This window comes from Phyllobates terribilis, unplaced genomic scaffold (assembly GCF_046119375.1).
Source record: "Phyllobates terribilis strain yellow unplaced genomic scaffold, ASM4611937v1 Scaffold_5__5_contigs__length_657084704, whole genome shotgun sequence".
In the NCBI taxonomy this organism is placed as follows: Eukaryota; Metazoa; Chordata; class Amphibia; order Anura; family Dendrobatidae; genus Phyllobates; species Phyllobates terribilis.
Genome location: NW_027362765.1, coordinates 167913647 through 167925318, shown reverse-complemented (window position 1 = coordinate 167925318; position 11672 = coordinate 167913647).

Genomic DNA, 11672 nt, shown 5'->3' with positions numbered 1-11672 from the left:
CCAGTGCTACAAAGGAACAGTGCTAACCACTGAGCCACTGTGCTGCCCTAGCAGGTAAAAAAAAAGAAGCAAATACTAATGCATTTTTAGTGCATTTCCCACCCAGAACACACTATAAACACATGTAATCCACACATGACGGTATCGTGACAACGTTTTTTCAAAGCCAAACAAAAGGAAGTATCAAGAACAAAGCAGATTTATTTAAAACATGACATATCAAAAAGAGCCTAAACCCCAGTCTCAAAAATGTGATAAAAAATGCAGTAAAAAAAGCAACGAAAAAACGCAGGTAACATTATTTAGCTACCGTATTTTTCGGACTATAAGACGCACCTAGGTTTTAGAGGAGGAAAAAAAATGTAAGCAAAAAATGTGGTCATGATGCACTGTTAAGGGGGAGGGGGCCTGCTGCTGATATTGTTATAGGGGTAATGTCCCCCAATTCTGTTAATATCCCCATCCTGGTATATATGGCCCCCTCATCCTGTTATATGTGGCCCTCATCCCCATCCTGATATGCATGGCACCCCTCATCCCCATCCTGGTATGCATGGTACCCCCTGATCCCCATCCTGGTATGCAAGGCTCCCCTCATCCTGGTATACATGGAACCCCTCATCCTGGTATGCATGGCCACCCTTATTCCTCTTCCTGGTATGCATGGCCCCCCTCATCCCTCATCCTGGAATGTATGACATTTCTCATCCCTCATCCTGGTATGCATGGCACCCCTCATCCAAGTATGCGTGGCACCCCTCATCCTGGTATGCATGACTTCCCTTCCTCCTCATGGAAAGAAAGAAAGAAATGTTTATTAAATGGAAAGAGGGAGGCATATCTAAAGAAGATTATAATGCAGTCTGCAGATCCTGCAGGGCACGTATCAGGTTAGCTAAAGCTGACAATGAATTAAGGCTTGCAAGAGATGTCAAAAGCAATAAAAAAGGATTTTGGGGGTATGTCAAAAGTAAAAGAAAAGTCAAAGATGCTATAGGATTTTTACAGGATGAAAATGGAGAAATGGTAAGAGAGGATGTTGAGAAGGCCGAACTTTTTAATTCCTATTTTGCATCTGTTTTCTCTCAGAAAGAAAATGTAACATCAACTGATCTTCACTGTCCTTTTAAAGGAATAGAGGAATCCAAGTTATCAGTAAACAGAAAGATTGTGAGGGAATATTTAGCTAACATAAATGAGTTCAAGTCTCCAGGTCCAGATGAATTACACCCCAGAGTACTGAAGGAGATTGTAGAAGAAATTTTAGAACCACTCTCCATAATCTTTGAAAATTCTTGGAGAACAGGAGAAGTCCCAGAAGACTGGAGAAGAGCAAATGTTGTTCCTATCTTCAAAAAGGGGAAGAAGGTGGACCCAGGGAACTATAGGCCGGTGAGTCTGACTTCTATACCAGGAAAGATCTTTGAACAAATTATTAAACAACATGTATGTAAGTACATGGATAAGAATGAAGTGATTAACCAGAGTCAGCATGGGTTTGTAACTAACAAGTCATGTCAGACTAACTTAATTTCCTTCTATGACAGAATCACTGACTGGGTGGATCAGGGAAATGCTGTAGATATAGTATATCTTGACTTCAGCAAAGCATTTGACAAAGTATCTCACATCATCCTTATTGAAAAAATGACCAAGTATGCAATGGACCAGGCAACTGTTAGGTGGATTCATAACTGGCTTAGTGATCGGACTCAAAGGGTGGTTGTAAATGGCTTCACATCCAGCTGGATGAATGTCTCAAGTGGGGTACCACAGGGCTCCGTCCTGGGACCTGTATTGTTCAACATCTTTATCAATGATTTAGATGAAGGAATTGAGGGTAAACTGATTAAATTTGCTGATGACACAAAGCTAGGAGGGATAGCTAATACTAGAGAAGAGAGAGAGAGGATTCAAAAAGACCTAAATAAACTGGAGCAGTGGGCAGCAACCAACAGAATGGTTTTTAACCGGGAAAAATGCAAAGTACTACATCTGGGCAATAAAAATGAAAAAAGCATATACAGAATGGGAGGAATAGAGCTAAGCAACAGTACATGTGAAAAAGACTTAGGTATACTAATAGATCATAGACTGAACATGAGTCAACAGTGTGATGCAGCAGCAAAAAAGGCAAATACAATTCTGGGATGTATTAACAGAAGCATACAGTCTAGATCACGTGAAGTCATTATCGGTCTTTACTCCTCTTTGGTCAGACCTCATCTGGAATACTGTGTACAGTTTTGGGCACCACATTTTAAAAAAGACATCGACAAACTGGAGCAAGTTCAGAGAAGAGCGACCAGAATGGTGACTGGTCTGCAAACCATGTCCTATGAGGAACGGTTGCAGGATTTGGGAATGTTTAGCTTGCAAAAAAGAAGACTGAGAGGAGACTTAATAGCTGTCTACAAATATGTCAAGGGCTGTCACATTGTAGAAGGATCATCTTTATTCTCATTTGCACAAGGAAAGACTAGAAGCAATGGGATGAAACTAAATGGGAGGAGACACAGATTAGATATTAGAAAAAACTTTTTGACAGTTAGGGTGATTAATGAGTGGAACAGGCTGCCACGAGAGGTGGTGAGTTCCCCTTCAATGGACGTCTTCAAACAGAGGCTGGACAGACATCTGTCTGAGATGATCTAGTGAATCCTGCTTTGAGCAGGGGGTTGGACCAGATGACCCAGGAGGTCCCTTCCAACTCTACCATTCTATGATTCTATGATTCTATGGTAAGTATGGCACCCTTCATCCCTCATCCTAGTATGTATGGCCCCCCTCATCCCTCTTCCTGGTATGCTTGGCACCCCCTGATCCCCATCACGCTGCACACAAAAAAAAACAACAATTATACTCACCTCCTCTCTGCTGCCGACACTGATCTCACTGTGTGAGCCGCGCATGGCGTCACTGCCATGCGCCCTCAGACTGTGAGATGGTGTACTGGAATTAAAGAGCTATTAAAGAGCATGAATATTCACTACAACCCACTCCCATGGGTTGTAGTGAATATTCATGGTCTTTAATAGTGGGCACACATGACTGCCGAGCGCAGCAGGAGCCGTGCTGTGGGTACAGTGTGCGAGCTATTAAGGAAAATGAATATTCACTGTTCTCCACGCCCATGGGCGTGGGGAGCAGTGAATATTCATTTTCTTTAGTTGAGGGCTCAGTGTAGGCTGCAGCAGGCGGCTGCTGCCTCCTGTGCCCCGCTCACCCCCTGCTGTCGCTCCCCCCACCACCCACAGCCATAGTATACTATAGATTCTATATTCGGACTATAAGACGCACCCCCCACTTTCCTCCAAAATTTGAGGAAAAAAGTGTGTCTTAGGCTATGTGTCCACGATGCAGAAATGCTCCAGATTTTTCCTGAGCATTTCTACATCTCCCTGGCAGAAAAAAACGCATGCGGATTGTACATGCGTTTTTCCTGGCAGGGACATGCGGATGTGAAGCGTTCTTCACATCCATTTCCGCATGCGGGTTGACAAGCACTTTCCAAGCGATTTTAGCATCACTTGGAAAGTGCTTAACAACTTGGTCACACTATATAAATCCATGCAACCGGCATGGATTTATATACTGTGACCGAAAGAATGTTTAAAAATAAAAAATAACTCTATACTTACCTTCTGATGGCCCCAGGAGTCTTGCTTTACTCCGGACCCGTCACATGACTATGAGGTCAGTGCAGGTCCTCCAGTCCATCGCGATCTGCCGGCAAGGGAGGACGAGCGCACTGCGGGCCATCGGAAGGTAAATATAACATTTATTTTTTATTTTATTCTTTTTTTTTTTACAGTTTCTATGGTACCCGGGTCCGGAGGAGAGTCTCCTCTTTTCCAGACCCGGGTACCATCCGCACATTGAACGCATGTATTCCGCATGTGCTTATCTAATGAAGCGGAATACATGCGTTCTAATGCAAGTCAATGGCGGTGAAAACGCAGCGCTTCCGCAAAATAATTGGTAGTGCTGCGTTTTTTTCCGCAATGATAATCCGCAGCGGAAATTTCCGCAGCATGTGTGCAGCACATGCGGATTATCATTGGGGAACATGGCAGACCGTCTACCATGCGTTTTTTAAGCGTTTCTGCAGCGTTTTTGCCGCTGCGGAAACGCTTAAAAAACGCATCGTGGGCACACAGCCTTATAGTCCGAAAAATACGGTAATTGGTGCAGAAATGCTGCAGAAAATCGGTAACATCAAAAATTCACCAAATACTCAGCTGTAAGAGTGCAATAAATGACAAAAAGAAAGTGTTTAGAGAACTAAAGCAAGAGGGTAGTGACGAGGGATTAAATAACTATAGAGAAAAAATAAATTGTGGAAGAAAACAAATCAAGGCAGCAAAGATAGAAACAGAGAGGCTCATTGTCAAAAATAATCCAAAAATATTCTTCAACTACATAAACAGTAAGAAATTCAAAAATAATAGTGTTGGCAACCTCAAAAATAACCTGGGTGAAATAGTGGGTGAGGATAATGGAAAGGTCAATCTGCTCAACGCCTTCTATTATAGTATTTACATGGAAAAATCCCATGATAGCTGACATGATCAGGGAGTCAAGAAATTCTCCATTAAATGTCACCTGCCTAACCTAAATAGAACTGTGGCTCTACCTCAAAATAGCTAAAATATACAAATCACCAAGCCCAGGTGGTATAAACCCCAAGTACTGCAGAAATTAAGTACTGTAGTAGACAGATCATTAATTATTTCTAATATTTTAAGGGGTTGTCCACTACTTGAGCAACCCTTTCTAAAATGCAGTAATCCACCATGAAAAATAAGAAAACCTTATACTCACCTCCTGCTTCGGCGGTATTCTAGCGATGTCGGCACAGGGTCTCCCGTCAGTTGTGTGACATTATTATGTCATATGGGCACTGCAGCCAATCAGCGGCTGCTAATAGACTCCTTCACTCACAATCTCGGACATCGGGGGGTGGTGTGAGAGCTGCAGCTCATTAGTGCCTTGGTTGTAGCATGTGATATAAAAATGTCACCTGGCGCCAACATCACAGGAATGGCGCCAATGGCGGATGCGAGTATAATTTTTTTTTTACTCAGGGAACTACATTTTGATGATTTTATAACAACAGGGCCTGTACCACATGACTGGCGCATAGTAAATGTGGTGGCAATATTCAAAAAGAGGTCAAAACTGAGTATAGAAACTATACGCTGGTAAATTTAACCTCGATTGTTGGCAAAATATTTGAGGGTTTTCTATGAGATGCTATTCTGTAGTATCTCACTAAAAATAACCTCATAACCCAAAATTAACATGGTTTTATGAGAGACCGGTCCTGTTAAACTAATTTGCCCAGCTTCTATGAGGAGGTAAGTTCCAGAGTGCACCAGGGTAAGGCTATGGATATTGTCTATCTGGAAGTTTCAAAGGCGCGTGATCCAGTGCCACGTATAAGGCTGGTACATAAAATAAGAGTAATGGGATTAAGAGAAAATATGTGTAACTGAGTCTCTGTTATAGGAAACAGAGGGTGATTATTTTTTTAACTTGTTTTATTGAACTGACAGCAGAAAAATAGATTTCAATTAGGGGTGAGCGAGCGTGCTCGTTTAACCCTTTAAACGAGCACGCTCAGGTACTCGCCAAGTACTTTCGGCATGCTCGGCATCTCTGAGACACCGCGGCTGCATGTGTCGCAGCTGTTAGACAGCTGCGACACATGCAGGGATTGCCTGCTTGTTAGGCAATCCCTGCATGTGACGGCTCCAACAGAGATGCTGAGCACGCCGAAACTACTCGACGAGTTCCCGAGCGTAATTGTTTAAAGGGTTAAACGAGCACGCTCGCTCAACACTAATTTCAATAAAATACAAAAATATACATACTGTGCATGAGTGATTTTTGCTATTTATACAGACATTGACATTTCTTTGTTCACATTTAAGATTTACAAGGATAAGCATTCACATTGATGTTAGGTATATCTGGTGTGATTTGCTGCAATAAACACCTGATTGGGAAATGTTAACCCTTTGTGCCCCACTACTAATTCACAAAGCTATGCTAGGGAAGGCACACTTGGCACCCCACACTTTAGCAAACTTTTCTAGGCACCCTCTATTTTTATATATGATTATTTCATGTAATATAGCCATATTTACCTTTTTTCTCCATTGCGTGAGCAATGGGAGCCTGGCTTTCATCCGAGGACTATTGTGCTGCATTAAAAAAATAGAGTTTCTTGTAAAACTATATAGTTTTATTCTGAAGGACTAACAAGCAGACATCTGGTGTATGAGGGATGAGGGTCATAGAAATATCCGATAGGACCGCCAACACCTTTTCCCAAAATGACTGAATGTAATAAAAAGCATAATGCCATATGCTAAAAATTAGAATTAGGGGCTATACATCAGTGACATCTGTTATGGGACAGTATCTGCATTTTGTGGTGGTCATAATTGTAACATACTTTGATTCGGTAACAGTTAACAGTGGGGATACCACATGGGTCAGTATTGGGCCATCTTCCTTTTAATATATATCTGTATATATAACTTGTAGAAGACATACACCGTAAAATTTCAATAGTTGTAGATGATACTAAGCTCTGCATGGAAATCAACACAGAGGAGTATAATTCAATATTACAGAGGGACTTATTTAAGCTGGTGGTTTGAGCAGAGAAACAGTAATTAAAGTTTAAAGGGAACCTGTCATGTCAAAAAACGCTATTAACCTGCAGATGTGGGGTTAATTTGCAGTTTAATAGCATTCTAAAACCGTTTTGCCAACACACTGGAAGCCTGCCTGCCGCAAGGATATGAACATTATTCTTCCTGGCAGCCTCCGGTTTTCGGTCATAGAGGTGTGCTGGTGGTGGTGATGGCATAGCATGCGTGACTGTAGTGTGGACTGGAGTAATACTTACTTGATTGGTAAAGTATTTACATTACGGCATCTCCTAGCCAAACACATCCCCTGATAAAGCAGGGGGAAAACATGCATTGGGGTGGTGGTACGCCTAATACAAACAGCAGCTAAGTATACATATTGAACTTTTTTTTAATATTTGTGGCTATTTCCATTATGGGTGAAGATGTTATACTCCTTATTTAATTTATTCACCTTGAGCCTACCGCGAACAACACTATTACTTTATTGAAATATTAATTATAATTGATATGTGCCCATATATGAATCACAATATAAATTTATTGTCACTAATAGCAGTTGCTACACATATTCTGGATTATTGTATGTCCCATTCTTTGACTACCTTGTCTTGTTATACTGTATTAATATTTTTTGATTTTCAATAAGATTAGCCTTTTTAACAATTTTTTTTAACAAATCTTATCTCACTCTCATAACCTGTGTTTGATGACTCAGGGTCATATGGTGATGCAAAAACTAATTTTTGTAAAAAATATGTTGTTAATGTGCAAAAGTAGCAAAACCTAAAAAAAAAAACTATAAATCTGGCATTGCTGTAATTATACTATTGTGTAAAAATTTAAGCAAAAAAATATTTGTGAATTGTAATTTATTTTTAATTCTGTCTCCCCTGAAAAATCAGAATAGAGAGCGATCAAAAAGTGCTATGTATCCCAAATTAGTGCAAATAAAAACTGTAACTCATCCTGCAAAAAATCAAGCCCTCACAAAGCTTTGTTGGCAAGAAAATAAAAAAGCAATAGCTCTTAATTTGTAAAGGAAGCAAAACATTATGAACACTATATAAATCAGGTATCTCCATAATCGTAATAACCCAAGAAATAAAGTGCTCTACCCAAACCACTAACAGTCATGGTTGAAAATGTTGGCACTAGTGTTGAGTGAGCATGCTCGACACTGCTCGGTACTCGCCCGAGCATCTCACTACTCGGGATGCTCTGTGAGCACCGAGCATTTTCAGGTTACTCGGGCAGGAGCTCGGGTCTCCGCCCTGCATGTTTGGCGCTCTTTACAGAGCCAATGAACATGCAGGGATTGCCAGCAAGTCACTGTAATGTCGCAGCCATGTTGGTTGTGGGCATTACAGTGATTGGCTGGCCGCACAGCGTCACCTCGAGTATTTAAAACCGAGCGCCGCCATTTTGGACACAGTCGCTCCGGATCAGACAGTGTAGGGAGAGTGCTGCCGAGCTAGGGAGAGATTTATACTGCGAAATAGGTAGTGTAGGGTCTCTACAGCCTGCAAAATCAAACAAACAGTCCTTCTGAGGACTAATATCCATCCCAGATATCAGGCAGGCAGGCTGTATAGGAGACGCAGTGGTTATACCAACAAACACTGCATTACAGTCCTGTGTGCCGCTGCTGCTCAAATTGCTAGACTTAGCCCCAGGTCTCAGGGGACAGGAAAAATCCTTTTTTTTCATCTAAATCCTCTTTTTATTTTTTTCCCCTCAGTCAGACTGTACAAATACCCGTCTTATTAACCTTTTGGTATTTCCCCCCCCAAAAAAAAAAATTGAGTGTGTCTGTCAGTGTTCAGACACAAATATATCTGTTTAAAAGAGTCTGGTTTCGGCCAGATAACTAGAACTGTGGTTTTCCTCTTCCACGGTTCAAATCTCTGTATTATCCACTTTTTTGCCTTTTTTCCATAAAAAAAAAAACAGTTTGGGTGTCTCGCTGACTGTTCAGACACAAATATATCTATTTAAAAAAGTCTGGTATACGCCAGGAAATTAGAACTGTGGTTTTCCTCTTCCACGGTTCAAATCTAGGTGTTATCCACCTTTTTGCTTTTTTTCCATAAAAAAAAAAACAGTTTGAGTGTCTCGCTGACTGTTCAGACACAAATATATCTGTTTAAAAGATTCTGCTGTGGCCAGAGAACTAGAACTGTGATTTTCCTCTTCCACGGTTCTAATCTCCTTTTTATTACCCTTTTGCCATTGATAGTGCGAGTGTAAGCTATTTTACTTCATTTACAATGGGCAAGGCGCGTGGCAAGGGACGTGGAACTGGACGTTCTGGTGATGGTGCGTGCAGAGGATGGGGCCATGGCCAAGGTGAAAATGTGCCACAACCAACAGCCACATCTGCTCGCTCCCAGTTCTTGACCGAATTACTAGGGAAGCACACAACACCACTATTGCGAACTGATCAGTGTGAACAAGTTATTAATTGGATAGCAGATAATACTTCCAGTCACCTGGGCACCACCACCTCCGGTCTGTCTTCCACACGGTCAAGTCTTAGGAGCCATGAGTCGCGACTGCATACTCCTCCTCACCCTGATGCTCCTTTCTCCCATCATGCCGAGTGTCGTCAGACAGCAAATCATCCCACAGTTGGACACTCTGAAGAGCTGTTCACTGGTCCATTTCCATATTTGGGCCCCTTGCCTGCTCCGCTTGAAGTGGTGGAAGAGGAGATCCCATGTAGCGATGGCCAAATATTTGAACAGCCACGGCCACAGGAAGGCGACGCTGGCAATTTGTCACAAGAGGTGGATGATGACGAGACACAATTGCCACAAAGTGAGGAGGAACGTGGTGCGGAAGTGGAAGAGGAGGTGGTGGATGATCTAGTAACTGACCCAACGTGGCAGGAGGACACGCAGAGCGAGGCCAGCAGCACACAGGGGGAGGGAGGCAGAGTACCCCAACAGGCAGGAAGAAGCAGTGTGGTGGCCGCAGACAGAAGGCGGGCAACCATTCCCCGTAACACCAACACGAGGGACGTTGCCAGTACAACCGGTAGGTCTTCCAGAGTCTGGAATTTTTTTTAAAGTCTCTGCTGATAACCCCAAAAAGGCCATTTGTACCACCTGCCAGGCCAGCATCAGTAGGGGTGACAAAACTACCAGCCTGACCACCACCAGCATAATCAGGCACATGTCAGCAAAGCACCCGACTTTGTGGGGCGAACCCCAGGGTCCACAACCAGTGTCAGCGGGTGTCACCACTGCTTCTTCCGCTGTTGTGCGTGTAAGAGAACCCCCTGTTGTGCATGCAAGGCAATCCCCTGTCCATACTGCATGCAAAGATGCCCCCCTCCTCTCAGTCTTCACTTGTTATGGCAGTTTCTCAAGAAACAGCATCAACGTCCACGTCCCACCGCAGCGTTCAATTGTCCATATCCCAGACCTTTGAACGAAAGCGCAAATTCGCAGCCAACGCCCCACAGGCCACAGACTGCTTGCGTTGGAAATGCTGCCTTTTAGGCTGGTGGAGACGGAATCCTTACGCAACCTTATGGCGGTGGCCATCCCTCGGTACTCGGTCCCCAGCCAACACTATTTTGCCCAGTGTGCCATCCCCGCACTACACAAGCACGTGTCCCAAAACATCTGCCGTGCCCTCAACAATGCAGTTACTGGGAGAGTCCACCTGACAACGGACACGTGGACAAGTGCTTGTGGCCAGGGACGGTACATCTCCCTGACGGCACACTGGGTAAACATAGTGGAAGCCGGGACCCAGTCGGACCTTGGGACGAAACACATCCTCCCCACACCGAGGATTGAGGGCCCTATGTCAGTCAGAGTTGCCCCCACAGTGTACAGCTCCTGCGCATCATCCTCCTCCTCCTCATGTTCAGCCTCCATCTCAGATATCACCACATCAGTTACAAGCTGGAAGCACTGCAGTACTGCCTCAGCCAAGCGGCAACAGGCTGTGCTGAAACTCATAAGCTTAGGTGATAAACCTCACACTGCTTGTGAGTTGTGGACAGCTGTGAAAGAGCAGGCAGATCTGTGGCTGAGACCGCTGAACCTACATCTAGGCATGGTCGTGTGTGACAATGGTCGTAACCTGGTGGCGGCTCTGAGGCGAGGCGAGCCTGGCTCATGTGCTTAACCTCGTGTTCAGCGGTTTCTTAAATCGTACCCCGAGTTGCCAGATCTGCAAAGTACGCCGCCTGTCAGCTCATTTTCAGAATTCGGCTACAGCTTCCGCCGCCCTTGCTGTGTTGCAGCAGCGTTTGCAGCTTCCGGCACACCGACTGGTGTGTGATGTCCCCACACATTGGAACTCTACCCTCCACATGTTGCAAAGGATTTCTGAGCAGAAGAGAGCAGTTGTGGAGTACCAGCATCAACAAGGCTGTCGGTATTCAGTTCAGACTCCACACATAAGACCTCAGGAGTGGACCTGGATGTCTGACATATGTACCATCCTGACAAACTTTGAGGAGTCCACCAAGATGGTGAGTGGCGATGATGCCATCATTAGCGTCAGCATCCCACTTGTCTGTCTTTTGCAACGTTCTCTGCAGAGAATTAAAGAGGAGGCATTGCAGCCAGAGTATGATGAGATGAATCAAGAAGCCGTAGCGGGCGATTACACACAGCCCAGCCTCATCTCATCCCAACATGCATTGGGGGACAATGAGGGAGAGGAGGAGGAGGAACAGGAGCTGGTATCATGCGCTGTAGACGGTAGTAACTGTACTACTGTCATGCCATGGGTTCAGCATGGGTGGCCTGAGGACAGGGGGGGGGGGGGGAGGAGGAGAGCATGGTCAATCGTCATCTTGGTGAGTCATGGAAGTCTTGCCCGTTACCAGTCTGGCACGCATGGCTGACTTTATGTTACTCTGACTTAACCATGACCCTCGCGTTGTCAAAATGTTGGGTGACCGTCACTACTGGTTAGTGACACTTTTAGACCCCCGCTACAAGGAGAACTTTCACTCTCTTATTCCTGAGGTGGAGAGGTCTA